The 27,363-nt window shown below is 44.1% G+C and overlaps 1 protein-coding gene across 1 annotated transcript in view; it reads left to right on the top strand.

The window, feature by feature from the left end:
- Positions 1 to 27,363, top strand: part of LOC143339030 (thyroid hormone receptor alpha-B) — a 130,869-nt gene that overhangs the window by 53,227 nt on the left and 50,279 nt on the right. Inside the window, exon 3 of the mRNA XM_076760008.1 lies at positions 5,028 to 5,106. The gene's annotated coding sequence lies outside the window, so the exon portion shown is untranslated. The remainder of the gene's footprint in view (positions 1 to 5,027; positions 5,107 to 27,363) is intronic.

The raw sequence follows: 27,363 nt of genomic DNA on the forward strand, positions 1-27,363 counted from the left end.
CTCAGGTTCAGCCTTGCACTTTGCATTAGCCTTTGCAACCACAATACCTCGTATTGTTTACTCGCAGCACCTGTGGTCGCTTTGTTAACAGGAAATAGGAAGTTGCCTATTTACATCTTGCTCCGCCATGACTTTAATGTTGATGCATCTGATGTAGCTGCCTTCTCAGATGTGACTATCAGGTGATTTTTGGGCAACACACTTTTATATAATGGTGATTTTGTTGCACAGATATTTTTGTAGGTTTGAGTCTGATAAAAATAGAAGAAATATGTAATTAGATGCAATCACTCGTGAAGGTTTTTGATCATATGTGCTGTATGATCCATGGTTCAGACCTGCCTCACACACTGTATTAGCTGACATTGCACCGGGATCAGATTAGATGCATTATATAAGATATCTATCCAGTCAGTGCAAATATAGCACACAATCATGTGATCACATGCCGCACTAACGCCGCTGACATCCAACTTGACACAGGACACTGATCAGCATGTGCACACGGCCGACAGTTTCATGCATAGTACACAACACACACGAGACAACTGTGAAGTCATTTTTATTGCACAAAGCTAAAGCATCATACATGCAGGACATACATCAAGGTGTTGTCTGACAAATGTGAAGTTTCATTAATGCCCCAGCAATTTCCTCAGCATGTGTCAGCTTTAAGAACACTGCATCCTACATTTCCCATAATGCAGATCAGTGCCTTTCATTATAGGGCCTCTGTTTGTTACATGCCCCCATCTTTCAAACGTCATGTCCACAGTGTGTAATGCGGATATTTGAAGTCTCAAGCCTAACCCAAGATAACCCTGATGACATCACGGTGATGTCATCAGGGTTGTTTTTATCCTCATTAGTTTTTATTTTATTCCCTCATATCCACAGAAGACTGAACAGACTGAGTAATCCTCCTCGTCATGGCTAACCAGACCTTTATTTGTGAAATTGGTGAAATTTCCCTTTAAATTCTACCTAAAGAAGCCGGACAGGTCACACTGCCTGTCATCATTAATTAGATATTTTGCTAATCATCAGCTGTCGCCAGGCAGAATAATTGTTGCTTATTTGAACATCAGTCACGTCCCAGCAATTCAATGTCGATACCAACTGGAAGATTCGTATTGGTTTTTGACAACCCAGTGCTGGTTAACCACTGTCAGATTCCGGCCTTGAAAACCAACACAGCATGGAGACTGAGAAATTCATTCTCCCACACACACTCTTGTTCCTCCCCTACTCAGAGCACTCACATCGTATCTCTAGTCAGTTTCAGCTCCAGCAGGAGGGCATCGTATGACTGCGTCTCCATTCAGGCCCTGCATTGTTTGCCCAGCACCCTTCGTAGTGAGCTACCTCTCCTTGTGCCCTGCATTTTTTGCCCATGCAGGTCTGCAGTGGAGGAGCCCTCCAGCTAATTAGAGACTTGCCAGTGGAATTTCACTGCGACAAAGGGAGCTATTCATGTCAGCAGGATGGTGAAAAGGCCGCACTGGCAGCACTGATAGCATTGCTCAGAGGGGTTAGCAAAATGAAGAGACTTGACTTTGAAGGCTTCCAAAGACACCCAAGCTCTGAGCTCAATGCTGTGCTGCTCAGCCTTCAGTGCCCCCATTCACCCCCACTGCTGTCTTTGCTTCAGTTTTGCCATCCATCATCTTCTGTTGCTCTGCAGTATGGGAGGGTAGATCTGAGTTGGCCCTGTCACAGACCTTCAGCACAGCGGCTAAAGAGCTGACCTCCCATCTTAACATGTTGTCTTCGGTAGCTCGATCTGGTGTCTCTGTGGCACATGCTCCTTCAATGCACTTTTCATGTCAAACAGCCACACGCTGCACAGACAGTTCACTGCCTCATGGTTAATCCACTCTCTGAATGCATGTACAAGCTCAGAGATCCCCTGTGTAAACTCAGTGTATGACCTTCAGCCTCATCTATTAGCAAAATTAGTGTGGTTAAGAGGCTCTTGAACCAAGGTTGGGCAATTAGGCGAATAAATCGGCTGTTGGTAGTCTATTGCTGGTTGGTCTATTGCTGGTTTTGCAAATTTAATGTCTGCCTCGAACAAGTGAAAGCTGTCGCTCAGTGAGCTAACCCAGTAACACAAAGAGGCCAGAAAGAGGCAGCGGGATAAACAGCTTGTTTAAGCTTATTTTTTTACATCTAACTGTGAATGAAGTTAGATGGTTTATTTGGACCAAATACAGCTGGTGATTGTGAACGGTGGTGTGACTAACCAAGATGTTTTCGATGAGTTAGATTTTGTCTGTTGAGCTGAGTGAAGTGTGTTTTATGATTTAATGAGGCAATTAGGCTTGTGTTAGTTCTGTGAAAAGTTTATGGTTGTATTTTTTTGTTTAATAAAGAAAATATATACAAGAATATGTGTAAGACACACTTACTCCAATATATTGCCAGTTGCCGTTTGTTTGGCTGGCAGTGGACGGTTGGAAAATTTGAACATATTGCCTAACCCGATCTTGCATTTCCATCCATCAAACTATCCATCCGTCTCACCATCTTCTCCTCTCTACAGCATTTCTGCAGGAAAATGGATTGCATTCAGAGAGAGCGGAATTCCCCTCATGTGTAAAATGCAACCCAACCTCGTCTTTTCATCACATTTTCCACGCATGCCATCACATGAAATCATGGTATCAGTACATGTCGGGTTATAGTACACTTTGTGAAGACGCTTGATTGCAGAGTTCATTCTTGGCCATGGAAACAGCATTTGACCCAAAAGAATTGCATCTTGCAGTCTTCCTCAGCAGATGGAGTTTGCTCAGTTGAAAGCTCTGGAAAAAGTTAGTGCGTTGAGTTATGATTTTAATGGTAAATTGAGAAGCTATTTGGGAATAAAATAAGCCGTCAGGATTTGCTGATTTTGAAAATCTTGTGAATAAAATCCCTGAAAAGTCAAGCTCCTCTTCCTCCTTTCACAGAGATTTCAACCATGACCTGTAGTAGTCCTCCACAGATGGAGTATGCTCTGAAAAACATAGCAAGTGGACCTTAAGTTAGTTGTCAAATTGAGGCAAAGAAGTGTTTGCATTATGTTGAAAATCACCAGAAATTAAGTTGTTTTTTTATATATATATAAACGAACAAATCAAATTAGTCAAATACCTGGAAGGTTAAGTAATGTCATCACATCGATGCAAAATCATATTGAAATCCAAGATTTCAATAAAGCTCGTTGATTTACAACATTGTCTGCAATGACCTCATGCTGGAGGTACTTGGGTAGCTACCACAGGATAAACAGTTCAGAAACATTTGTGATGGTTGATGAATTTCTACCATTTCACAGTCACACCCATCATATCGCCCAGCCCGTGCCCACACCACACACACGTTTGAATTAATGTACATAATCAACCTGTATGAGACAAATGAGACACTTTCTAATTTCACAACACACATCCACACATCCAGCTCAGACACACATGCTCACACATGCACATGCATCATTTCTGACTTCCTGTCCGATGGGACTCTGTAGACATTAACAGCTTCCTCCTTCCCTTCCTGTGTCGAAGCACTTTCCAGTTTAGGCATTTTTCTCACTTTCACAGATTTTCTCACGTATTTTCTCTCAATTAATTGCTCTTTTCCTCTCATCAACTGTGTTTATTTCTCTCTCTTTGTTATGCGGTAAGCAGCAAATAGTCTGTTGTAGCCAGCCTGTCTACTGGTGCCTGTGGGCATTGCTGCTCATGTGGAATTTTTATTGAGACACAAACCCAAAAAGGATAAATTGCCTATAAATGCTTACACATTTTGTCATTACCGTGTCATTTTCTAATGTGAAGTTGGAGTTTTTGTAAGAATCCTCAGCAGATAATAGCTGTGTTGTAAAGTACAGCTAGTCTGGCTACAATCAGCTTTTTCCTGTGTAATTAATAGGAACTGACAGGTAGGAACTAATGTCAAAAGGCGTATTGAAGCAGAACAACGTATGGTGACATATCTGCCCCTCAGTTAACTATCATCGCACAGAATCACTGCTGTTTTGCATGAAGCTGAACTCCACATTTTCTCCTGATGCCAAGTCACTGAAGCCTCGCAGCCGTCACTCCGCTCTCTGTCAGCTCTTGTTTTCAAGCTTCAAACTGTTGAAATTAATGAGTACATTTGTATTGTCTCCTGTTGGCACCACTGAGTGGACAGTTAGATAATGCTGTATTCAATCTTCCAGTTACAGTCAGCACACATATAATTTTCCTGATTTCACTCTCAGAAAGAAGGCAAATTAGTATATTTCCCAAAAAGTTGAACCACTTCTGTAACAATGTGGAAAAGTGGCAATTCACAGCTGCTATTAGGGCAGCTAGCTTAACACAAGAGTGCTGCACTAGCTCCTTATCTGACACGAAGGGTCAGTAAACATCAAAGTTTGACCCTAAAGGTAGCAGAAGTCTGTAGCATGTGTGCTAACGTCTCAGTCAAAGTCTCTAGTTCCAGAGCTGACATTCAAACCAGTAATGCTAGCTGTAGGAGGATGTTTCCGCACCCATTATAGCATGACTGTGACGCAGGCCCATAGATAAATGTTTGGCTTTCATGTCTGTCTGTGAGGTAAACAGGCCGGGGCTTCTGAGGCCAGAGTTAAATTTTCACAGAAGGAGAGGGTGGAGAGAGGAGCGAGGGAAGAAAAGGATGGAGAGGAAGAGGAATAAAGACTGGGAAAACTGAAGGAAAAAGAAAGGCAGACCAAACAGTGAAGGAAAGAGGGAACAAAAACAAGTCTTCAAACTAAAAAGAAATAGAGAAGAAAGATGGAGGAAAGAGAAAGAAAGTAAGCATGAGGGCTGAGGGAAAGGGGGATTTCATGGGGGGAGGAGGAGGAGGAGGAGGAGGAGGAGGAGGAGGAGTGGGTGTCCTTGCTGGCCTTTGTACTGTATGGCCTTGTTTGTTTTCTATATGCTATATCCCTCCCTTCCTCCTCCCTCTACCCTCCGCCCTCTTTCTCAGCTGCTCACCCACCCTAACAATCCCCTTTTTCTTTCTTCCAGGGCGGAGACAAGGCGGACCACACAACGCAGGAGGCCTGGGGAAATCATTAACTGCACACAAACACACACAAAATGACTGGTAGGTTACGCTCAGCGCATGTCCCCATGTGTTTCCTTCATGTATGTCTATTAAATGTGTTTACACGTCCCACACTCTGCAAGCAGCTGGTTTGCAGTCAGTGCTGTTTGTGTAATCATTCATTATCTTTATCTCCTCTACGGTGTTCACGCTCTTATCGTGCACAATGATTCGTCACATGTGCGGTTTGCTCATACACTCTGTCTGTGGTCTCATCTCAAACACTCACAGGTCTGTAGCTTATAACCAGGAGGCTTCAGTGACTCCCTCTGATGAGTTGCTACAGGTACTGTACGAGTGTGATTTCCACTGGATAAAGGGGCGACATATTCCCCACACTTCCCAAAATCCAATTTTGAAACCTCTAAAGTTTCAGTGTGATTTACTCCCCTAAAACAGTGTCGTCTATTGTCCAGCTGTTGCAGTTTAGATGAAAGAAGCTCAGGTTCATAAAGATGTTGACACGCTCATCTGGGCCACCTCGAGTCATTTCCGTGCGCTCGCAGAAATACAAACTTCACACAAGCTTCTTGACCAAATAAAGGCCACGTGCTTTGTCGGCTCACTGCAGGTGTTTTGGTTTGTTTTTTAATATTGTTGAGCATTTTATGCCTTTACTGGAGAGGTGAGAGTAGAGAGATAACATGAAATCAGGGAGAATGATGTCCCCGGCCGGACTTGGACCTGGTTTGTAATTCATAGTCAGCACCTTAAAGCAGCTATAATCTATATTTTTTATTATAGCAATGTATGTAATGAAAGAATGTGGCTTTATGGAAGCGGTAGCTCGTCATGATGAACCTGCAGTGAATTAAAAGCTGAATCTGCAGCTCCCCTCAGCTTTACGAAGCTTTATAGTGAGTTTCAGCTCTTTGTTTAGCTGTCCGACGCACAACTTGACTGTTTTGGTTCCCTCTCATCACACTCAGTGTTATTTTTGGCTCGACAAGCTGCTGTTTTTAGCTCTAAGAGCCCACTGCATGCTACCTGATCAGCTCCAAAGAGCAGCCAGACACAGTTTGCAACTAGATTATGAATATAGTGGAGCAATAAGCAACTGAATAGCCAGATATTCTACTCAGGAGTTGGTGGAGACCAAAAACAGAGCTAAAAGAGAGTCACTGTGGTTAGAGATGTAAATGTCTCAACCTCAGTTCCCTATCAGTTATTGTACTGAGAGCATCCCTAATGAAGACATTGCTAAGTGATATTTTTAATTTTTCTGTTGACTTGTGAATGGGAAAGTGCGTGCAGAGCATTCAAGTTTTCTGTGTTTGAAGTGATTGGAATGCCTGAAGGGATGCATATAAATATATATTTTACACTTTTAATCTACAAACAGTCGAGGAGGAGTAACTAACAGGAGACACTCATTCATTTTAGTGTTCATTCATTCAAACCGAAGTCTTGTAGTGTTTGTTCATTCGTCTAGTGGAGTTGATGCGTATTTGACACTGTTGCCTCTCATTTGTCATTATGTCCAATAAGGTTTTAATGGTTATTAATGACAAAACTAGCTTGAAGTGAGAGACTTTTCTCTGTGGAAATCTGCCTGACGGGGAGTTGAAATAACCATGTGATGGTTGGCGTGATGGAGCGCCATATGCCAATGTTGGACTCAAAGAATTAAACTTTAATTTAAACTCTGTTTCTGTGACTCTGCACAAAACATCTTCAGCAATCAACTTTTGAGTGGTGCCTCCAGTAGTGCTGCTGTATCCTCCTCTCCTCTCCTCTCCTCTCCTCTCCTCTCCTCTCCTCTCCTCTCCTCTGGAGAGAATGGGAAAGCGCATAATTGTGGTTTAATCCTGCTCTAAGTCCCTCCAGCATTAGGGAAGCAGCAGAGGGAGATAATGCATAGCAGCTCAGGCAGAGTGAGACAGAATAACCCCCAGGGTTGTTTGGACAGATGCTTGGTGAGAGAGGTTTTAATGGTAGAGAGCTCATACTGGACCAAAGGGGGCTGGTGTCGGTCACAGGTTGAAGTGCTACTTGTGGAAACTGGACATTGGGGATGCTGAAGTGAGCCTATGTAATTGCTGCTGTGGCTATAAGATAACAATGCAGTGTGTGCCCATCAGATTTGGTGGTGTCCCACTATCTCAGCGTGGGAAGAGGTTCTGTTATTATTGTAAATATTGCCTGTCTGTTGGTTATGCTGATGTAGATAATTGGGATCCATGACGTTGACCTCTGACCCCTACGATGAAAGAACAGTTAGTGACCCAGTTTGACTGCAGCTACGTTTGCTTTGAGTAAAGACTTTGTTGCACAATTGTTGTACATTATATAAGAAGTCACTTGTTTCATTGATTTGTTGGATTATTGATTTGACAGCTTAAGGGGGAAATTGAAATTCCTACATGTATATAACCAAGAAGGAGCTTTCAGGGGCCCGTGAATGGATGAGACTGAAAAACCAAATTTTTGGCTTGGGACACGAATAAGTACTTGAGCAGTTGTGCCCAAATAGCAGATTCAGTGGTACAAGAAGTGCTCTATCATTTATCTTGATATTTTGACAGCAAGGAACAGTTTGAGGTGTCCCAAGTTGGTCCAAATTATGGGTCATTTTAATGCGTCAATGTTGGCTAAAATACATTCTTTACTGTACGGTGTTGTCCACCTCAGCCTGCTGCAGCGCTGCTCTCCTCTATGACAGCCGGACTCTGCAGGACCAACATTACGCCGCATAAGGGAAAGAGTTTGTTCTCACTGCTGATTGACGTCTTAAACGTCCATCTCTCATATTCGCAGAGAGCAGCGTACAAAACCTTCAAAAAGTGCTTCCTAAGAAGCGCCGCAGCTTCTCATTTTTACAGCGCTGACCGTCGCTTTCACCAGTTTAAATGAGAAATGTGTCCGACAGCTGTCACTAATTAACATTAATTCCACCAGTAACTGGATAGCAGACCAAAATTAAACTTGGCTGTTTGTGTGGTTTCTGCACTCAGCCAAAGATTGTTTTCGAGGGAAGAAGCTCCACTCTGAAATACCACTGTACAACCGGACTAAGGACAATAAGGGTCATACATCAATTACAGGAGTCACATGGATCACTTGATCGGGACATCCCTCGGTACAAGCACTGTGTCCAAAATATAAATAAAATGTGTGCATGTGTGTGTTTACTCGCTCACTTACAGCTGCGGGAGAAAATGCAACTCTATACTTTCTGTGTGGAAGGAGAGCGTCTTCAGTGTCGCCCATTAAAGCAGGGATCGTGGGTGATTCATGATGCTTGTAAAAGCTGTGAAACGTGCTCCCCAAGTTGTCACCGGCTCCAGCGGTGACCCTTCGAGCCGCTTTCAAGCCAGCGGTCCCCACTGGACTGTGTCTGCTGTTCGCTGAGACAAAGGCCAGAACACGTGTGACTTTTTTCCACAGACCAAGGAGAGATTTCGTCAATGGGCAGAGAAAATCCTTGGAAAACGGTGGAACTGGGTAAGGGGGATATTTTAGAAGGTGTGTTTAGCTCCAGGAAGTGAGTCTTTCAGGGTGGGGATGGGGGGCGGTGCAGACATTAGACTCACACTTTCAGGTCAAAGGGTTGACGTGCACGTGTGTGTGTGCGTGTGCGGGAGGACACTGTGCGTGCATAGGCAGCCGTGTGTTCATGTGAACGTGTGTCTGTTTGTACTTTTGTGTGTGTCTAGGAGCGAGGCGGGGTGTTAGGCAGGGGCACAGGCAGGCGAGGAGGTGGGATCAGTCTCCCATCACTGCGCTAGAGGCAAGCATTCTTTACACCTCATAAATCTCACCTGGTGCTACAGGGCCGCTGCTGACATAGTTGCTGCAGTGCGCACACTCACACACACACACACACGCACAAACTGTGTAGCATGCACATTTTTAGTGTGTGCGTGTTGTATGCAGCCATGTGTATATATAGTATGTTTTATTGCGCACACACAGTGAAGCCGGAGCCTGAGAGTCAGTCATGTCAACAGCAGCGGCGAAATTGGAAAAATAAAGTGATGTATAATCTGTGTGTATGCTCAAATTTAATCCATTCATTCCTTTGACATATAGAAAACAAAGTGAAGTTAATCTTGGCGGTGTTGGAGATGCACTGAATCCAGCCCATTGAATTATTCCGCAGCATAGTACCCCAAGTAAGACTAATCCCTCTTCTGATTTGTCCTGGTCCTCATCACAATCCAGCAACTTTTCCGTTATTGCTCACTGATTCAGTTCTTTTGCTAACATTAGGCGTCAGTCACCGTCCAGACCCAGCCTAAAGCATTAACATAATGCTCTCCACAGAACTGTAGCTCTTTGTTAGGCCGTTTCTCAATGTTTTTCAGTGGATTTTAATATCGTGTTTACTGAGACAGTCTGTCAGCTTGCATTCTTGTGACTCTGAGCCAGTTGGTGTCCAAGAACACGAGAGGATCTGTGGTTTACGCGTGCCGTCGTGTTGCAGTGGTTTGGTTTTATGGACGACGATCTTCAGCTTTATTGTTAGTGATTGTTTCTAATTTTTTTTATCCATTAAATGAAATAATTCACACGTTCATTTATCCTCCCACAAATGCCTTCTGCTGTCACCTGTTTTGGTTGTGTAACTGTTTTGAAACACAGCCCAGGGGCTCGGCACAGCACTAAAACAACGCATTTTACGCTTCAGTAAAAAAAGAAAAAATAAGAATCTGCCTCTTTGCTCCTGGGAAATAACACTTAATCTCTATTGTTCTTTCTTATTTTCTTATCTGATAAAAAGCCAGATGTACTATCGCTGACAATGGAGCAAATTACCCAAATAATCCTTACAAATGTGCAGCAAATCACTGATACGACCGCGGCCAGAAGTCAGCAATTACTGACGTGTGGCATTAGGGCACTTGGTTCGTTATCTGTGCTGCTGTTGAGACTGTGTGTGCACATTGAACTGCTGTGTAGGAAGAATGCAGCATATCCAGAGTCCATCATATAATCCCTGAACTTGTGTACTTTTCTGTTGGCGGCTTCACAGGTGAGTTAATGCCAGCGTACGCATGCACACCACAGTGTGTGTGTAATTATTAAAATGCTTTCACCTGAAAGTACTCATGTCCTTAAAAGACAGCGGAGGATTCAGGGCTACAGGAAGAATTGGTTACCTAGTTTAACTGCAGACGCAGTAAACATTTCCTCAGGCGCAGACGCGTCTTGCTAACACAAAGCAGAAAAGTGTAGATGGGAGTTCTGGAAATGAAAAAAAAAAACATACTTTCTCTCTAGGAGTGGTCACGCTACACACCTGTTGTCTTCTTAATCCAAGAGAAGTAGTGATGACTGATGTGCTCACTCAGCACACACACACACACACACACACACGCAGACTCAACTTTAATGACTACAGGGCCAAGTTCAGTGGAAAAATATGACAGGTGAGCTCCATTCAAGGTGAAATCTGCCCGCCTGAGGCACCCTGACAGCAGCCTTACATTCTTCTAATTTTGCTCATCCAGTTCACCTTCGACAGAGACGCTGCTCACACACTAAAAAGACCCGACTTTCCCAACAGCACGCTGCCGCTGGTTCTCCAGGTTCTTCTGTAGATATTTCCTTTGGTTTTTTTTTTGTTTTTTTTTTTAAAAGGTGCCCGTTCATTTTCCTGTGGGGAAGCTAACGTCAGAGCACGCTGAGACGTTCGCGCTCACTTTCCTTCTCCATCACACTCACTCGTTACTGAAGTGTTGAGAGGACAGCACATGGTGTTACTGCCACTCTGTCCTCTTCTTCACATGACTGTGCAAAACACTCACATGCCTGTGAAAGCTTGTGCAGAACGGCGAGTCTCTCTCTCTCACACACACACACACACACACACACACACACCATCATAGACATTTCTATAATCCTAAACATTCACATGATAAATCATATTTTATTCATAATTTATTTACTTAATACCAACATACAAAGGCTGCTGTAATCGGAATGAAGTCAGCCTGTTAAATCAGTGATATTGTTTTATTTTCACTGTGATCTCAAATATATCAGGGCTTCATGGATCTCATTGATGTGTCGTTTATTCAAAGATATTCAGTGTCCGATTACATAAAGCAGGAAGAGCTTATTTGTCGTTTCCACTACAGTTTACAGTACGTCCACATGAACCTGCAAACCAAAAATAGGGTCATGCAAAAATTAAGGTCACACATTTTGGACTTAAACTGGTGCCTCATATGACTTAAGCTTGTTGTAAAATTAAAAGAAAAACATAGAAATGTCTAAAAATAAAATGTATAGCGTTGCCAAGATGAACAATGAGTTACAGAAAGACTCAGACTTACACTCACACCCCTGAGAAACCTACATAAACACAGGGAGGCGGGGGGTCTGATGCCGGCGGCGGCGGTGCAGCGTGTACTGCTGCTGTGCATTAAAACCGTCAGTCCTCCATCCTGTAACAACCACCGACACACACAGGGGATCAGGCTTCATCAGCCTCAAACCGTCCTCTCTGTCGGAGCATTATCAGCTGAGCTAACTAGCTGCATGCTGCCACCCTGCCCACAGCTCATTGATCACCGCCTCCCCCACCGCTCAGGGGCTATTTGCTAGCAGCTCAGAGCGGGTGGTTTCCTGGCAAACAGAGTGGGTCCGGCCGGTGAAAGAGTGTGTTCTGTGTGGCCGACCTGCATGCTCACAGTGACTGAAGTGAGCAGTTTTTTTTTTCTTACCCTGACAGGCGTTAGCTTAACGAGAGATCGAATACATTAGTGTGGAAAGTACACAGCGCCGACCCCGCCGCTGACCGCCGCACTTCACTGCTGCTGCTGGTGTTTTTGAGTGAGTGTGGGTATTTGGCCCTGTCATACACAAGTGAGTTTTGTGGTGGTTGAAGACCAGACTCATTCATTTTCCTGTGGCATTTTGATTTGTGTTTGTAGATGTCAGCTCTCCCAGTGCTGCCCCTACTTTCAGATGCTTTTTTTGGGTCTTTTTGCCTGGACCTGGTTAGCTTAATGAGCCACTAACAGCCGCATCGTTCCTCTCTCTGGCGTCATGTCAACATACATACGGTAAATGCAGCCAGGCTCAAGGTCCCACATTTTATGTGCTTGCTGGCTGTTCGCTGCACTGCTGCTATGTACTGTGCATGATCCCAGACAAATAAATGTAAGAAACTAAACTATATTTTTGCACCATGTGCAAAAAGAAATCTGGACATATGCAGCATCAAGCAGGAGAGACAGCTATTTCATCCACCATTAAAGGGGAAGGCTCGTGGTGTTCTATATTTTTATTATCAACAAATCCCAAAACCAACAATCCAAGTTCACCTCGTACTTTCCGACCTCTCTGTGGCGCTCAGCCCTGAGAACATTGGTCCATACTGAAGACATAAATCTCTGAAAATGCATCGATTCCAATATATTTAGTTGAACTTACTCTTTCTTTAACAAGGCTGTGTTTTTTCCTCAAACGACTGTGCCATCTATTTCGTGGTGAATGTAAATAGTGGTGCTCCAGAGAGTATTTATAGCAGCAGGACAGTGTCTGTAGCGTTGACTCAAATAAACAGTGTGTGTGTTCTTGGAAATGAAGGAACATGTCATCCAGTGCAACAGTGTGGCTCATTGATATGTTTTTCATGGTTTTTGGACAACAGTGGAGCTCTATGGCTCAGAGGAGGAAGATACACGCAGTACTTGTGAGTAGGATACATTCATTGTTGGTTTTGGTCTGTCGTGTACGGAGTATGGAGAGTACACCGTGTAACGCTGTGTTCCACCTCGACGTGCCTGAAGAGCGTACATACCAGCCTTTGTCTGCCAGAATCCTCGCTGATCATTTCTGGGGCGGTAATTATTGTTTGATTTGTTTTGCTTTTCCATACAAAATCCCTCTGAGGTCAGAGGCTCGAGCCGTCATCAGAAATGTCTCTGAGTGCAATCACATCAGATAATGAAGTGGAACAAATAAGCCTCCCTCCCTCCCTCTCTCCTGCTGTGGCAGTGTCGAGTGTAATGACTCGTCCGCATCCTTTCCCTGCTTATCTGTTGGCTCATCTCGCTCTTCCTCACGTGCCCTTCACCCTCTTCACAAACAGAAACACACTGATGGCGTTCAGCGAGAACGCCAGCTTATTATGGGCACCAGACTCAGAGGGAACCCAGAAAAGTGACTGTTTGCAGTGTGTTTGAAGAGTGTGTGTGTGTGCGCTTACGTGCAAGTGTTTTGTGGCATGTGCTTGTGTGTGTGTGTGTGTGTGTGTGTGTGTGTGTGTGTGTTTCAACAAGTTGCAGTCCCTCAGGACTTCAAGTATGACAGAACGTAAATATTCACACGCCGTATTTTATCCCAAAATGACTTCTGCACCGTCAGGGACAAACATTGTGTGTTTAAAAACTTACATTTGGCATAAAGAAATCCTTGTTTTGCTGCCAAATCAGGTTGCAGGTTTTTCTCCCTCTATTAGAGCAGGGAGCGAGGATTTTTTAAGATGTGTCAACATGTATTTTTTCAGCTGGCCCTGATGACATCAGAGCACGTGGAGGGCGGGCTTTGCCGTTCAAACTGCAGCCTGGCCATTGTCCCGTCAGTCAGCTCGTAAATATCATTAGGAGGAAGTGGGACGTGGCGGCGAGGGGACAGATGAAACACGTTGGGAGGACTTTTATCCTGCACAGTGGGATACAGTGGGTGGCAGAACTTTACTCCTGGTCTGGGCCAGTTATAGAAGTTAGAGCCTGGTTTCTTTAACTAGCAGTTGGGGCCTGCTTTGGTTTGCAGGCCTGCGTCTGGTCAGTCCCACATCACAAGGATAAGTGTGAACTTGGAGTCCACACTTAGAAATGTGTTGTTCCTCTCTGCACTGTAAAGTTCAGACACGGCAGGAGGTGGAGACTCAGTGGTTACTGTTCCCAAACTTGGCGGGTAACATTTGTTCATATAGATCCTCCTTTAGTTATGTTTCCTATGTGGTGTTGGCAGCGTTGATTTCTGGCTGCAGGGCAGTGTTTGTGAGGTTTTGTTTAAATGTGTGCAATCGTTGCAAAATAGAATCTGAATTCAAGAGGATGTAACATCAGTATGATGGAGAAGGAAACGTAATGAGGAGCTGATAACTTGCCGGTGTTGCTTCCCCGCTGCATTTGTGTTATGATTACTGGGTCAGTCATTAGAAACATCAACAAATGTGAAACACGAAGGTCTTCCGTTCTTATTCCTTTGTATAAAAAACATGTCAGCTTATGCTGGTGTGCTGCTGTACCAGCATGTGGTCTGCTCTGTGACAAGATAAATTATATGGCCTGTTAACGGCAGATCAGCTGCACAGATGAATGCAACGTGTTGCACGCTCATTTCTCTCTGTGTGTCATTTATTTCACACCCGCTTTGCCTTCATTTTTCAGGCAGTTCTGCTGAATATCGATCTTTCGGTGCTTTGACAGAGAATAGACGTGTAATCAGTGACTGGAGGTGTGTTTCCTTCAGCCTTCTAGCTTGTGCGCTCTCTGAAGTTGAACAGAAATCTTTGTTTTATGTTAGTTATCTGTATGGTACTTTGTGTAGGGCTGCCGGCAGGTTGAAGGATTGTGTTTACACCGAGCTAAGATCCAAACACAATGCGAGCCAGGCTCCCTCCAGATGTGGTCAGGCCGATGCGATCGCACTACCATCACGATGCATTAAACATTGAACCCCTCTACAGCTGTGCTTTCAATTCTTTGTTTTTGCCGCGTTCTGATGAAGTGCCGCCCTGTGACAGTGAGACAAAGCATGACATACTAAATACTTGCACAGCAGAAGCAGAGGTCTTTATCTGCTTTGCATTTTTCCCCAGATTTCGTCTCCACTCTGAAGTCATTGACTGCCACGGGAGCAGTTTGGAGATTATTGTCAGGAAAAGCTTTTTTTTTCAGCAGCACAGACAGTTTAAGGAAAAAAAAATCATAGTCAGAGAGCTGATTAGAGTAGAATACAGCAGTGCTGCTGGAGCTTAACAGCAGATTTCACAGACTAAATCTGTACATACTCAGACACATTCATCCAACATCCACACATAAACCATATAGACTCATAACTAATGATCCGGATTATTAGAACCCACCTACAGCCCCAGTCTGAGTCTGTCTATCTGTTTGATCAGCTAATTACCACCATGGCACACACACACACACACACTCACGCACACACACACACTCACACACTCACAGTCTCTCTCTATCAGCGAGCCACTGGGCTTTGGCTCTCCTCTTCCTCAGTTTCTCCTCTTTCCTTTGCTCCTGTCCTCAGAGCAGCCTTGGCAGCTTGTGAGTTACTGAAGTGAAACAAGGTCTGGAAACTTAAAAAAAAATGGGTACGTGACCTTGAGACTTGTTAAATTCGTATCAGCTGGTAACATGGCACTCCAGACGATCGCTAGCCCCTGCACTAAGCTGAATATTTCATGATGAAGGTGAAATATGAAATCTCAGGGTTTGAGTGGGCAGAAATTGTGCATTTACAGGCACTTAATTTAAATGCTGCTGCTTAAACATGCTTTATTTAGATAAGTCCTGAAGTATTTAGGCTTTGACCTTGATCCTGTTGCACTGCTCTCGCCCTCTGAATTTTAACAACCGAGCTATTATTCAGCAGTTACCAGCTATGTGAATTTTGTTAGCATGTTAGCGCTGTGGGAAAGCAGTGGCCTGTCATGAAGGTCTGTACAGACATTGATGATCCCCAGAGGATGAACCCACAAGACTTTGGCTTTCCCTTTAGCTTTACCTTCACATTAAAATTTTCACTCGTTCATGGATTGGCACAAAGTTTTGTCCAGACGTTCATGATCCCCAGACGATATATCCTAATGACTTATTGATTGTCGTAGCTTTGGTAATCCTTCAGCTTCCCTTCAGTACCACCACGAGGTTGACGTTCATACAGCCTCAGCTGTACTGTGTGTTTCCTGCTAATTTGCTTATGTTCACATGCTAACAAGCTAAACTAAGACACCGAACATGCCGATAGACATGTTAGCTATCTTTCTATCTGCTGCTGTGTGTTAGCATTGTCACTGTGAGCGTAGCCGCATGTGGATGTTAGCGGTTAGGTTTTCAAAGCCATTATTCACCCTCAGCTCACCTCTCCATCTATTCATCTTTTTTACCTGCCATCTCTTTCTCACCTTTGTCTTTCCATTTACATTTTCACGTTTGTCCCGTCACATCTGCCCCTCTTGTATTTCCCGGCCTCTCTCCTTCATTTCTCCTCTGCGCCGCTGCAGAAAGAGTGAGGCGCGCTCCCTCTCTGTTAATTACCATAATCGATGATGGCCTTGCCACTGTGTTAGCCATAGTGCTGCGTTCTGCTGTTGTACCACCCATATGCTCTCCCTGGCTGAGGGGAAATGCATTACCACCTCTGGAGCCGTTCCTGCTCGCTATGATTAGGGTCATTACCTGGCAGCGGGGCCTGGAGATCCGTTCTGTGCATTATAGCTTTCAACTTTAACCCATATCAAGTAACTCTTAAATGCAAAGAAAACAAACACGGTGAGCCTTTAGCAGCCTCTCTGGCTATTGTGTTCCTTACCATTGGGAGTCAGAATAACATAGCAAAGGCTCTGACTGCCAACATGTACGTTTGATACCTTTTTTTATTCTTTATGAGAGATTTTCTTCGGGCAGGTTCATTTATTTTTTATACGGTTCACTCCTTTTTCTTGTATTTCACTCCAAGGCTTACGCTGTTTGACTGCCAAAGGGGCAGGGCTGGAATTCCCCCTCTGTTAGCCATGTGCCGCTGCAGCCTTGTGTTTACTCATCATATAAAACTGCAGTTTTACGTTTCCTTAATTTAATTTCAGCCCGTATAAAAGACAGCTAAGCAGAACGAACCGGATCGTGTCTCCAAACCAGATTGTTGGGTTTCTAATTTTAGCAGATCATTAGGAAATACTTCTTTTACTATCTCTCCTTCTTTCTGTGTCGACAGTCATTCAATCTGTCTTCCACAGTCATACATCAGTGGCTAAGCGGTGCGGAAAGCTCACAGATGAAGTTCCCACTATGGGCTAAGTGTGTGGTTTAGAGCGCGGGCTCGTGGAAAAGCCGCAGAGAGTATGAAAACACTGCAAGTTCAGGACTAGAAAAACTTCCTTGACCCACAGGAATAAACTTTTAATTTCGTGCTCTTTTTTCCTCGGCCTACTGTACATTATGGTAGTGAATATCTCATCTGTGAAACTTTTCGGCGTTACAGAAAGCCTATCACTGAAATAGAAGTGGAATAAAAACACAGTGAGTAGGTGTGAGCGATGTGTTTTGACACAGCCAGTCACACTTGGCAGCTGTCCTCCGCAGCACAGCCCCGGTCTGACGTTTGCTAATACGCTGACTCGAGCGCTAGTGTGCATATGTGTGTATTATTCTTAATGTCTATGGGGAGATGTTTGTATGTGTGTGTGTGTGTGTGGGTGGGCGTACAGACGCATAACAGAGATGCAAACCTCTAATTGACCAGGCAGGAAAGGCCAGTAACTTGTGCCAGGAGCCTCAGCAAGCATTTCGGAGTGGGTGTGTCCGGGGGTATGTGCCGCTTTTAGCCAATCGGCTCGCCGCTCCACCAGGAAGTTGTGGTTTGGAACACGTGCTGTTGCGGCAACAAGGGAACCGAAAGGATAACGAACGGGGAAGAGAATTTTCTCTTCAGTGCCAGAGAGCAACCTCTGCAGTTCAGCCGAGACTCGTTCATTTACAGATACAGTGACATAATATGAAACAGACACCTCTGCACCGTTTGGAGGATGTGAGATAATGTCAGAGGGCTTGGGCTGTAATGTTTGCTCATAGATGCACCCGCAGACGGATAGAAGGAAGAAGGAAAGAGGAACGGATCTGCGAGGGCGTCTCACCTTCCACAGCTGAGCATTGTCGCACGCTGAACACAGTCTCTCCGGTAATGTTCTCCCCACACTCTTCCATTGTCAGCTAATGGACCGGCTCAGGATAAAGGCATATTCCCATCAGACACACACACCAGCAGGAACACAAAAGGCACCACAGTCTCCCCAGCGCACACAGTTATCCTGAGAGAAGATTAAATGACATAAGCCATTATCATCCGGCACAAATAGCGTCACACTGTTACTGCAGGTGATGCACAGTGATGTGTTACCATTGTGAAGTAAGAGCATAACAAAAGCATCACCAAACAACAGCGTGAGCAAGAGGGAACGTGATATTCAAGTCATGGGAATGAGTTTCAGAGAGATTTCAGCAAAAGTGAGTGAAAGGCATCCTCCTCAAACAGACACCACCACTGACATCAACACCAGCTTTCGGAGAAGAACTTCAGGTTGGATCAATTAATAAAGATCCTCTTTCACGTTGTGACAAAATGTTATAATACCTTAATTATTTAGCATCTTTTTCCCTTCATCTTTAGCCTCGTACGCTCCGTCTGCCACCCAAATCAGATCAAAACAATGGCTCCGTATCAAACAGGCTTCTGATTTGCTGCCACTTACCCTGACTCTAAACAAAGTGCTGATGTCTGAAGTGGAGTAAAACTGTCCTGTTGTTCCTCTGCTCTCTCACATCTTCAGAAAAGGGCTGGCCCGATGGCTGACAGTCATCGACCTCCCCCCGGTCCACACAGACAGCGTCCGAAATTAACACCAAGGGCCAAACGTGGATCGATTCTCTGTTTGTAGTAAAGTGAGTAAAATCTCACCAGTAAAAACAGTTCTATGAGTACGTGCGTGGCCCTCGATCAGACTCTGCCATTTACCTCCATGTAGACGTGGCCGAACCCTCAGACTGCTCCCTTGCCAGCATGTTTTAAGTTGATGCTCTTCCTCTGCTCTTTGCATTGTGGAGCACAAAACCTTTCTTACTATTCAGCACACATTGAATTAAAACTCCACGTACAGCATGATGCATGTCGCAGCAATCCTGATGCCAGTTCCCTCACCTGCCAGACTTATTTGATTACTGTATTAATCAGGTACCTTAATCTCGGTAATGAGGTGTGTGATTTGCTGCAGACTCATGTCTGAAGAAGTGTGGGTAAAGAAAAGGAGAGATGGATAGAATTAGCCAACAAAGGAATGAAAGAGGAGACCGGGCACCTTCCCCGCCAGAGAAAAAAGCCATTTTATTCAATCAGATCTTCAGTTTATGCTCTGTGTGCAGGCACAATAGCTGCTTTTCCCTCGAGAAGCTTATGGGCTGGCATTTCCTGCTCTGGGATGGCCCTGTCCAGATTAGAGGAAATTGATTTAATGGCTCTGTTTTATTGGCTCAAAAGGCTTCTTCTATCTTACTCTCTTTCTTTTGCCTGCTCTCACTTGTTTGTGTTTGTACCAAATTCCCTTTATTTTCTTGGTGTCTGTGCTTTTATGCTTGTATTTGTAAGTGTGTGGACGCTCGTAGGAGACTGTAGAGCAGGCATGTCTACGGTTTAATAGAGAGGCAGACCTGGGATCAATAGCTGCAGTAAATCAACACATACAGCCTCAGGCCCTGCAGGACGTTCAATTAACCGAAGCTGGTACATAGAAACAGAACCGATGCGTCTCTGCTCACTGTCAGTGTTGCTTAACTGCCTCCAAACTTCCAGGTGTTTTAGTGTACGACCGCATGGCAGCGCGGAGTGGAAAAATCAGTGATGCTTGACCACTTTCAGACATAAACGTTAATACCTGCTCTGATTTCCAGTACATCAGTGGCAGTCCAAAGAGAGCGGTGTTGGTCTTTTAGCAGGCTCACATTAGTCGGTATGACTGCTTCGTTATAGTCCCGGTGGGGTTAGCCAGAATCCACATCCTCCATTACCTTCACTTGCTGTGAAAGGGTCGACGCCTCGCTGATCCTGAGTGATCCGACCGCCTCGGGAGAAAATCCTTAGGATGAACTGGAGACAAAATATTGCCATTGGAAAAAAAACTGCGTGCACTCAAAGTTAGAAGAAAAACACTTTGCAAGATGTATGGTCTGTTTAGAAAACAATAAAACCTTTTATGCCCCTTTTAGGCCTTCATCTGGGTTTGAAAACCTCTTTTCTGCCAAGAGATTTGATTATTTCATGAGGCATTTCTGTGGGCGGGACACAAATCAGGATTTATGTGGAGCAGCACCTGTATGAAAGTGTGATCACAGTGTGGCTGTTTGCTTATGTCAGTCAAATATGAAACTACGCCCACACAGTCTGGATGAAGTATAGATACTTAACACTCGAAACCAAGTTCTCAGGGGCTTTAAAACAACAGGAAAAAAGATGAGATAAAGAGTTTCACACAAAAGTACTTCCCTTAAAGATAGTACTAACCGAAAACTGTGAACCGAAAACAGCAAAGTAACATTAGATAGACCTTAAATGTCGTGCTTTCATTACTGTGTGAGTGTTTTCTGTTGTGAGATTAATCTGCTGGTATCAAACACATGATTAGTACTTTTTTCTTGGTTACAATTTGGTACATACTGCACTGTATCACAGTATTTTTACTGTTGAAACCCCATTGGACAGGTCACATGAGCAAAGGTCACTTTCACTATCTAGCTATTTCCAAAATGTAATAAAAATCTACAGCTTTATGGTGTAAGTAGTGAGATAAACGACAATCTGCCGAGACAAAAGAGCAGAGTTTCGGCTTTTTATCCCGACACACCCAACATGTGTTTAGGTTGCGGCACTTATATATGGAGGTCTGGAGAGGGTGTGTATCTGCAGCATGTGAGGAATGTTTATGTGAGCGTTCGGTTTTATGGGAGCCTCTTTCAGCACTGTTACAGCTCCACATAGATACATGACAGGTGGGAGGCACATTGTGAGCCCTCAGGTCAGGGGCCTCGCAAGGACAGAACACAGCTCAAAGTACAGCACACAAAATGTATAGAGCTGCAGCTAATCATTATTTTCTTATTCTCATTTGTTTCATTGATTAGATGTTTGTTTCTTAATATTTCAGAAAATGGGGAGAAATGCTCATCATTCATTACCAGTCTTTCAATTAACAATCTAATAAAGGTATTTACACATCGTAGAAGACGATAAAACAAGCAAATATTCTCATTTTAGAAGCCAGAACTGTAGAAATTTAGCATATGTGCTTGAAAAACGTTGGTATTTGTTGTGGGATGATGTGCGGGGATGTGTGTTTGTCCTGATGGTTCACAGTTTGTACATACATGCTCAAAACAACTCACAGTATAATCTTAAATGTATGGCAGCATGCATGTCCATGAAGTCATGAGTGCACAGAAACATGTCCAAGGCAAACTCTTAAAAGCTGAACATGTGATCTAATGCTTTTTTTTCTTTTCTTCACTCTTGATGCTGTCAGAGGTCACACAAACATGCAGACAGAGAGCACGGAGAGCGCAGCTAATGCACCGCTTATCGTAATAAACAACATTTTTATAACTGTAAAAGAACAACAACATGGGTTACCACAAACGACCTCATATTAATTACCCTGCATGGCTATTAGGTGACAGACTATGACGTTCACAAGCAGCGAACAGGCTTGGATGGCGCCCATTCAAATGCAATTAATTAAACATAGACACAACAATGACATGTGCTCATTCTGCAAAATACCCTGCGTGGCAGTTAATAAAGATAACCCTGGGGTTTTGACTAATGAGCAGCGTAATTATATAGCCACATACAATGTGATTAGTTGCAGCGTATAGAGGTTACAGAGGGGACACACACGTGTTCCTTTCACCAGTGCTGAGGGACCGTTAGCGAAGGGAAGCAGGATGGCTCCAATCCTCTTTCCCGGTCCCCTAAGGTCCCATGTTATTTTAATGTTTCCCATCTGACATCGGCCATGCACGTCTGGCTCTGTTAGCGAACGGCAGTGAAGCCCTTGTAGCCAGTCTGTCTCCTGTGTTACCTCGCGTGATCGTGTACGGTGTGTGTTTGAGCATGACAGATGAGGGGATGCAGTGTGCTATCTAGGTTATCTATTTAGACTGCTTGTTTAGTCGCAGAGAGGCCTCGGGGGCCCGTGATTATGAGTCACCACACTTGGGTCTGAATTGTCTTCATGTTTTCTGGGCTTTTCGGGGCTGAAATAAATAATAAAAAGTGTTGTGTTATGATTTGTAGCAGCCGTGGTGCGCCCGTGCATCGATTTGCAAGGTTGCACACATTCTTGCAACTTGTGATACTGAACAGTGATGTTAAAATTTTTATGCTGATCAGCTCTTGTTGCCAGATGTTTTTTACGCACATCGTGGCAACCGTGGAGAATGTGCCTAATGTGGAATCTTAGTATATCCTCTGGTGTCCTAAATATTCTTTGTTCAGGGGATTAGAGTGTATACAGGATTTTGGCTTCGTAAATATATTGCAGTTGAACAGTTTCATCTGTGGTGCTGTTTGTCAGTTACATAAAGTCACAGTTTATTGACTTCTCCTTTAAATCTCTGTATTAATACTGGTAATGGGTTATGGTTCATTGCTTAGCCAACAGAGGCACCAAGAGGGTTCTGCCATCATTATATCAGCTCCACAAATAATGCATAGATGTTCAAACGCTCAGTAAATAACATCCCCGTAGGGGTGCAGCATTCAAAGCCCCGGCTCAAACTTCAAAGACCACACGTTTGCTTTATAGCCCAATTACACAGCAAAGATAAAAACTCTCCAATAAAAACTTTCCACAGAAAAACATTTCTATGGCAGGCAACAAAACTATCGCAGATTGTGTTGATTTATAATTGGAGTGGTTTTCATGACATCCACTCAATCACTCAGCTTGTTGTTTGAAACGATTCTGGACCAGCTGCCACTGCAGGTACTGGATTTTAATCTAAAAGGGAAATAAGCTAAATATGTCATGTTGCTCCTGGCAATTCATTAATAATTATTCAGCGCGCTCTTTCTCGATCATTTATTCACCCGTGCTGCATATCCATGGAGACTTAAATACTTTACTCTTTCAGAAAGTGTTGGGATGTAAAATAGGAGTTGTGCAAACATAAAGGAGAATGTCTTAGAAGAAAAAGTTCAACGAGACAAAGGGCCGCCTCATTTACTTGCTCAAACAATCTTCAGTTATACATATTTGCTTTAGGGTGTAGTCGCACCTAGCTCATTCAGACCAGTTCTTTCAAACCTTGAGCGTTTCACCCCCAGGTTTGGTTTGTTGGGGCGTGTCAGGACAATCATGTTCGGTTTTGGGGCAAAACAAGCGGGCCGAGTTTGCCTCGAGAGCCTCACCTCCACTCGAGCGGCCTGTTTCCAGTCAGAATGCGATCGATCCAAAACAACTGGCCCGCGCGTTGCGTGACGATTAGAAGTAATCTAATCAAGTTTCCTGACGCACCGTCTGAAGAACAGTTGTCGGTGCGAGTGTGTGGTGGTGTACGCCCGTCAGAGCCCACCTCCTACCAACTGCTCTTGAAGTTTCTCCCTAAACTGTAGCTCAGTCCTCATTGATTTTTTTAAGCTTCTTCCAATAGCACGCTATGCTACAGAGTACTCAGAGTTATCAGAACCTGCAAGGGAAGCTGTTTGATCTCATTCACTTTTGTACAGCACTGGCTTGAAAACTGCCCCTTTTAGATAAATCATCACTTTGGACATGAAGCTCTAAGTTCTTAATAGCCACATTGAGTATTTTCATATCTGTAAATGCACCCGCCCAAAATCCACAGTATGAAAAAAGACGTTCCCTCACAAGCTTGATTTTCATGTTATTGTAACTTGTAGGCCATCGTTGTCAGCCAGCAACAGAGCAACACTTCAGGCTCGACGAGACACTGAAGTCATTATTTTAAAGGTTTCAAATGGCTGTTAATCTATTACGTAAAGAAAAATGTTCTAAACAGAAGGTCGATATAAACAGAACCGTTTTCCAGAAATGAGAGGTCGTTTAAGGTGTGGAAACACTGTTGTGGGTCGGTTGAGGTCTCACTTGGATTAATCTGGACACTGATTAATACCCCTGTTGTCATGAACAGAACAGGGAGAAGGTTGTTTCTAATAGACGGGAAGGAAATGGCAGCGATGTTAAAACACTGCTTTCTGCCATGTTTTTTACTGACACTGAAATATATCTGTGCAGTGTGTGTGAATTTAAGTTGGCACAGACATCGTAACCCAAATTTAACAAATTAAACAAGCCTCGTCTCATGATTCCTGCAGACTTAATGTTGACTTGGCCCTGCTTTAAAATAACTCACGTCATGCAGCTGTTTTTACACTCGGATTCAGGTCGTGGTTGTGAAAATGCACTTGGTGCTCTGCATGCACTTCACTGAAAGTCAAAACCACTTCAGTTTGACTTAAAAGGTGTGATTCTTCAAACTGGCTATCAGATGTCTGACAGCATCAGTCAGAATCACACCTCACACTTTCCCCAAACATCTGCACACTGCTCAGAGATAAAACAAGCGCTCCTGTGTGGCTTGTCACCTTGCTGTGGTAAACTAGATTTTGTCTGAGTTGTTGTAGTTCGTGTCGAGGATGAAATCCCAGTGCTGATGCTCCACTCCTGTGAAGAAACATACCTGCCGTTGTTGTTCATCCTTCAGCTATTACTGTCACATTTTCACGCTCTGTCCCTGGACCCTGAAAGAGGACGGACTACACAAAGAGGCAAAGCTTAAGCACGCCATTCACACTGATAGTGCAACGTTTCTACCTAACACCTTTGCTCAGTGACATCAAAAGGTGATTCCTCTTAGCTGTGTCTCACACACTGGCCCCCCCACCACCCCCACCAGCACCACCCATGTGCAGAGCTAAGCATTCAACCAGCACAGGGCCCCTCCAGCTGTGATATTTTATTCAACACAAAATGCCTGGTTTGAATTCCCAATCCTCTTAGCGGGGATATTTTCACAGCAGGTAGCTCTTGCACCCATGCAGAAGCATCTCGACAGCGTTTAACTGGTGCAGCATGTCCACTGTGTACAGTTTTTGGCATGAAGTTGACAAGCAGACAGAGGTTTGGGAAGCCTTCATCTGATATCTAAAGCCCCTTCGACACACGCAGTCTATCCCTGAAGTCCGCCTGCCATGTTCCAGAAAATAATAAGAGACATCTTCTGCTGCACACACACACACATCCAGTGTTACTTCTTTTGCTTCTTCTTCTACTGTTGAGTTTTGTGGTGGTTGGCATCCATAAGTGTTGCATTAGTGCCATCTGCTGGACTGTCCCTTGCCCCATTCATGCCAGCATTGCCATGTCATGTGTGAAAAGGTGCAAGACAGAAATGTTCCTGAACGTGGGTAGTGAAAATCAGTAGGTGCCTGAAAGGTTATTCCAGTAATCGAGTGGGAACTGTGTGTGAAAGAGGCTGAGGATAGCAGTCACTCGTTTTGCTCAGCCGGTTCCTACAGCTGACTCTGCTCTGCAGCTTTAAACCTGTGGTATTTGGAGATTGTGTCCACGTGCAGGGAAAAAGTTTGAGACTTTATAATGAGCTACATTATTGGACACTGCTGAGTGAAGAAGTTCAAGTATCTCTCTGGAGTCCGGGTAAAACAGAGCGTGACAGGAGGATTAATGCGACGCTGGCTTGATGTGGGCTTTGTGCTGGACTGTCGTGGTGAAGAGGGAGCTCTGCCTGAAGGAGAAGCTCTCAAGTCGCCGATCGATTTTCGCTCCAAACCTCACCTATGCTCAGGAGGTTTGGGTAGCGGCTGAAGAATGAGATCACAGATACAAGCGGCCAGAATGAGTGTCTTACACAGGTGGATTGGCTCACCTTTGAGATAAGGTGAAGAGCTGAGTCATTCAGTCCGGAAACACTGATCCTTGATGCTGAAAGCAACCAGTTGTGCACCTTAAATCTGCTCTTTTCTGAGCACGCCCAACTGGGACACACTGGACACACTGGAGGGATTATATATCCTATCTGGCCTGTTTAGCATTCTAGCATGCTAACTTTTAGCTAAGTAAGTACAACTGAGGCTGATTGGACTTCCTTTAATTTTTCAAGCACAGTGCTCTGCTTCATCAGCACAACACAATCACAAAGATTCAGTGGAGTCAAATCATCGCACCTGATACATGATTACCTGACGTCCATTCAGCCAGAGAAAGCAAGAACATATCCAAGTCTGATCTGTTCTAGGTGGTGCCACATTTAATTTGCCAAATTTAAGGTAGTCTGTTCAAGAGAAGAACAGGTGCTTGTTCCCACCTTGCGTTGTCTTGTTTTATCCATGAAGTGTAATCGTGGCAGACTCAAAGAAAGAAGGCCACCGGCAGAAAAGAGCACGCCAGTCAATTATATTATTGATGCTTCTGCACCGACCTGTAGATCTCACAGATATGAGCTCTGCTGGCATGTTAACATTAATCGACGGCCCATTAGTCTAATGATATGGTCACATGAGCTCCAGGCAGCTGGCGTAGGCCTCCTGTCTGTGATAAGGCTACTGAAGCGGCCTGTTTGTCGCGGGTGCAGCTGTTAGAGGAGGGCTGTGGCCGCAGATAATGGCTTCTTTTAGCGTTTACATCTGAACCGACACGGCGGCAGCATGATCCCGAACAAGAGACATGAGACCACTTGTGTTTTATTTGATGCATCCTTTCATACGGGCTCTGATGGCTTTTCTAATGGCTGCAGATTCTGATATAATAGATCATTGAAAATTCTTAAAAATTGCCCTTTAATGGCAGAAGTGCTGCAGTGTAGTGCGAGATTGTGCTTTGTGTGAGACTGTAATCAAAAGCAAAATAAAGGCAAGTTTTATTTTTGTAGCACCATTTAAAGAGAAAGACAACTCAGAGTGCTCTAAAGAAGACGTTAGAACCGCAATCAAAATAGATATAAAACCGGCAACTTATTGTTGGAAATTTGACAATAGAAATAAAAGATTGAGGAAACTAATCAATCCAAGGCACTGGAATTCAGTTTTTAATTTAGAGTTGAAAGAGGCTGAAGGGCTATCTGTCAAATAATAAGTCAAACAAGGCATCTGGATTAAAGCATAAAACCCTGTTGCCTCCAACTGAAGATTTCTGGATACTCGACCGCCTGGTTGGCTGAAAATCCAGACTGGTCATTTCAGAAAATAATTGAAATGTGAAAAGTGAGGGTGGTCCAGGGGTTACGGCACCAACTGTGATTTCCTGTCATCTTTCAACTGTCAGCTGCTTAACATGACGTCACATTGTAATCGTGATATCCGCTGTAGACCCTCAGGCCCCTGACAAGCCTGTCCTCAGGTAACTCTTTCCATCAGACGCCACCATCACAGCGCTGTTCTGATAGGCTGCCCCTCCTCACACATACTGTACATTCTCAGAGCACTCATCAGGTGACTGTTACAGAGTGGATGACCCAGAATGTCTTGCTT

Source organism: Chaetodon auriga, chromosome 20, assembly GCF_051107435.1.
Source record: "Chaetodon auriga isolate fChaAug3 chromosome 20, fChaAug3.hap1, whole genome shotgun sequence".
Classification (NCBI taxonomy): Eukaryota; Metazoa; Chordata; class Actinopteri; order Chaetodontiformes; family Chaetodontidae; genus Chaetodon; species Chaetodon auriga.